Source organism: Alosa pseudoharengus, unplaced genomic scaffold (assembly GCF_046254945.1).
Source record: "Alosa pseudoharengus isolate Yale_2024_CS ecotype anadromous, Long Island Sound unplaced genomic scaffold, YU_APseudo_1.1 YU_APseudo_1.1_scf_20, whole genome shotgun sequence".
In the NCBI taxonomy this organism is placed as follows: domain Eukaryota; kingdom Metazoa; phylum Chordata; class Actinopteri; order Clupeiformes; family Clupeidae; genus Alosa; species Alosa pseudoharengus.
Genome location: NW_027468664.1, coordinates 35264091 through 35268769, shown reverse-complemented (window position 1 = coordinate 35268769; position 4679 = coordinate 35264091). Strand labels below are relative to the sequence as shown.

The window sequence follows — 4679 nt, the reverse complement described above, 5'->3', positions numbered from 1 at the left end:
GATCGGGAGAGAAAATGCTGTGGACAAAACCCAGCCACCTGTGTGAGCCTTCTGCCTCACTTCATACAGTGCTGCCTAGATAAAGGTTCTCTCCAGATTCACAGGGAGGACATCACAGCATTAGGCCATGTAAGAGAGCCAGGTGATGGCAATAGAGTTCAGATATGCTACCTACAGACATTTCATTTTTTGGCAGCATGGGTCTCTAGGACAGGGTAATAGAAGAGTGATCCCAAGCTGTGTGTGTAGGATAAGGGATAAATTCCCTGACCCTCAGGGACATCTCTGGAATTTATCACCTTCCTATAATGTTGTGTTATTGTAAATAGTTTTGTATTAGTGTTCGTGTACTGCCTGTTCCTTTTAAAACTGAATTTAATTTATTTTACACCGGTACATCGTTATATTTTGCTTTCATGAAAATAAAAACGTTTAGAATTGATAAGAGACTGTTCATGCTGTACCTCTTATACGTTACATCCACAAACTTATAATTAAAAAAGGAGCTGTGGTAATTTACCATTTTGAAACACCAAATGACAGTAACATGGTCAACAATGTTGTTTGCAATATATTTATTTACAGAAATTATGGTTTTTACACATGAACCCTTCCTTTTTGTATGGTGCCTTTGAAGCAACATGGGCCATCATTCTAAATTTGCAGTCTCCTGGAAAGCTGATCCTGTGGGAGACATGCAGTGTTGTTAGACATACACACCATTTTATATAGTTCAACATATTGTTACTAATCTGTATAGTGCTATTTTGCCTAGACTGAGTTATAGGCAAGGTTACATAAGGAACAATTAAGGCATGCACATGCATCACATAACAAGACCATTTAATTTCGTCCACATCCTCCTCCACGATGCTCATGTCATTTAGGCTTTGTAAAAAATATATATAAATGCTTATATCATGAAAATATACAATAGAGAATGTCATGTAGGGTTAGGGTATAGACATTATAAGCATTGATGGGTTACCTCTGTTCAAGGTTCTCAAATTCAGGGGCTTCTGCAATTGCGCCAAGATGCTCATCTGATATGAATAAGCAGAGCGTTTCACAACATATGACAGTACATAAAATGGTAAACACCAAGTTATTAAAAATATACTTTCAGTTATTATCAAACAACAATCACAGAATCAACAATTGTTTTCATGCAGTGACTGACCTGTCTGTCCCACTAGAAATGCTGGACACTTCTGGAGTAGTTAATAGGCTACTAGAGGGCTTTCCCTTTATTGGTGTTGATGTGACTGCTCTCAGTTCTCGCTCATAGCTGGACAAAAAAGAGCAGTACATGTTAGAATGTCTCACTTAAACCACAAACAAAGTACATTCATTTTATGACCATGAAGAAAGATGTATTTTGGTAAATGCATTGACTAAAGTTCAATCAAAGCAGTTCTGTCCGTATTTTATTGTTCTGCATGATAATGACTTTGACCCTCATTGATCAGTCTCAATGGGCTGGCTGGTCTACCTTCACAAGTGTAATTGACTAGTCTACCCTTCCCCCATTCTGAGGTGTAGGCTACACTCATATGTTGAAAAACGTTCAGACAATTTAGTAATTAGTAGGCTACGTCAGAGACTTTCTAATGTAGAGACACAGCACTCAAAAAATACTCCATAGAAATGCATGGGGCTAGTTTGTCACGCCAATATGGCCGTTGTCTACACATATCCCACCCCTTCCTCGGCAAAACGTCGACATTTGAATACATTGAGCCAATCATATGGTGTGTTGTGAAGACATCGTGCCAATCATGTGTTGTGATCTCGCCGCTGGAGCAAGATTGGAATCGTGAAGCCTTGCACACGCGCAGTTCGACCCAAAGACTGTGCCCGATGAGTGCCCATAAAACGTTGGTATATGGCCGCCGAGTGGAGGGACTTGTCTAAAAGGACTTTGGCTACGTCTACAATTAATAAGAGTACAGGCCAGGCCTCAGGATGTGAACGTCACCCTTGGAATTGGCTACCCTAGCATTATCAGATTAGGATACATTTAGGCTACAAAGCAAAAGCAATGAAAAATAACTACAATTTACAGTGCCCTTTGCCTGTGATCCGTCATAGCAGATTTTTGTTACAACGTTGCCAAGACAATAATTTTTCATCGACGCGAGGAAAAGTATCCCAGACGTCGTTCTAGCGTTATGGACAACCATGCTATAGTTAGCTATACAACTATAAAACTTCGAATTTACACCATAGACTGTAAGCTATATGTTTACACGAATAGGCCGAATTACCTGTCGAGAAGAAAGCAGACAACTTCGGCGTCCCTTTTAAAATCCTTGCTCCTCACGAGCTCTTTCCATCTTAGAAAAGCCACTCCAATATTGACTTTGGTCTGTTGTTTTTCCGGTCGCGATGTCGTTTTAATTCTCTTTTTCGCTTCCTTGGCGACTCCTTTTCATGTCCTCGAGAATAGGTGTAATCCTCCATCTTCAAATCTGCCGGCTGTCGCTAGTAGACTAATCAGGCAATGAGTGTTGCCTACAAGCGCGAAAGGCGGAGCTGAATTTCCAGGAATGTCCCTCGTTGGCGAATGTATTTCAAAGATGGAGGCGCAACATGGATTCAGCGCGCGACTCGCGCGTATGTATTTGGAATAGCAGATTCTACACTTACGAGAATACTTTGATTAGTAGGTGGAAATAATTACACATGAATGAGCACATATTTTTGAAAGAACAAATGGGTTTTTGCTAAGAATTAACTCTAAAAAGTACACAATGTAGCTTTAAGTTTTGCTATGCAGTTATGGTTGAAATAATAGCCCATCAGCGCATCTCTAGTGTGTGTGCCTCTCTCTCGCTCAGAGGGGAGGGGGAGGCTGAGGGGTCGATCAAGCATGGATTCTAAACTCTGTGGTGAATAGGATCTACAATTAGGTGTTAATTAATATTACTACCTAGGTTGAAGTACTCCCAAGTGCTATTGCGCCAGACATTGTAGTTCTCCTGTTTATTCGCTTGGAAAATCGTCACGTTTCATGTTGTGTGCCCTAACATTTTTAATCAACTACTTGTGCAACTGTATTTAAGTAGGGAAAACGTGGATGTGTTTGATTAATGCCATCTTACTCTCTCTACGGCCACGGCAAAGCCCGCTAGCATAGCAACATGCTAACACATTCGCGCTGCGCGCCAGAGCATTTGAGTGCACATACCGACGCGGGAGAGGTATGACTCAACTCGTGAAAGTTAAGGTAAGAACATATATTACTACTGATTTTGGGTGGCGTGTTCCTTTAAGTGTGTAGTGGGTCCCATTTAGAAGTGGCTACTTCATTCGCGCTTTCCTTGACTCATGGAGCTGCGTGAATTTTATTACAACTTTTCGCCACGGTATGGCAGTTTAAGTCCGCTTGATACTGTAAGGCGTAAGCCATTGGTTTCCAAAAGAGATTTTATTTGTGTCGCCAGCATAGCCTATTGACAATTTATGTTGTAAATAGGCCTACCTTATAAGCCTACCTGTAGCTTAGGGAAGCTAACAACTTTCTATTAGGATCTAGTTTGTTAGTTACAGTTTTGTCATAACTCCCTGATGCATTTTTGCATTTAGAATAGCCAGAGTGTGGATATCTCAATCGGAAAATTAAACAATATCGGGTGCCTATGGACTAGGCTGGGTGAACCCAGCCTGATCTGCCCGCTATTTATTTTTTGATTTCTTAAAAGATTGAGCTTGGTCTGGTGAAAGCCAGACTAGCCATGGACCTCAGTTACACAATGCAAGGGAACATGAATCAGCCTATATTTGCACGAACAATAACGAACAACAGCTCTTCAACTTTGGCCCGTTAAAATGTGTATGAACAGTCTAGCGACGCATTTCATCAAGGCCCATTTGGTGATGTCTGTTATTTGCACCATTGGTTAGATGTAAAACAGCATTTCATTTTAGACTACTGTTACTTAATTTGTGCATTAACAATAACGTTTCAGACTACTGTTACTTAATTTGTGCATTGACAATAAAGTATTACATGAACTAAAGATGACTAAAATCTTATGTAGAAGAAGAAACATTCACAAAAAATCCATCCATCCAAAAATGTTGTTTTTGATAGCTGTTGAAAACGGCATGGAACTGACAGAGATGTTTTTGTTTATAAATAAATAAATAAATAAATAAATAAATAACATTATGCTGATACCTTTTGCTTTTCCCAAATACAATGTAGCCTACAGGTGTAAGTGACCTTTCATCAATCCAGTTGCAATGGATGAACTGTGATGAACTGCCCTACTTGTGATTGTTTAGAGATTTTAAAGGTTTTATAACAATGCTACATCTTCTTTGGCTATTCTACAATCTATTCACCTTTTCAGCACCAGTAGGCTACTTTCTGTGCAGCCGCACACACACACTCAGGCATGCCAAACAAGCATACACAAAAGTTTCAAGAGTGGGGGATGGAGTAAAATATGGAGACAAATTGAAGTGTGATTTATTTTCGCGGAAACGATGTACAGGACTGAGCGGCGGTCATATTTTGTACCGCTATGCGGTACATCTAGTTATTATTATTATGCTCGGTAGGTCTATTCATGGACAGGAAGCAGTCACTTACATACTCCTGTGCAGTAGATGGCGTTATGCACCAATACAACTTGCAATCTGCCAAAAAAGAGAAGAAGAATAGGAAGCAA

At 40.0% G+C, this 4679-nt stretch overlaps 1 long non-coding RNA gene across 1 annotated transcript; it reads right to left on the bottom strand.

Moving 5' to 3' along the window:
* Window positions 1-477: 477 nt before the first annotated feature.
* Window positions 478-1345, bottom strand: LOC143136773 (uncharacterized). The gene is made up of 3 exons (XR_012989446.1): window positions 1181-1345; window positions 989-1043; window positions 478-684 (listed from the first exon to the last, which is right to left on the bottom strand). It is a non-coding gene; the product is annotated as an uncharacterized LOC143136773 (long non-coding RNA).
* Window positions 1346-4679: the final 3334 nt, after the last annotated feature.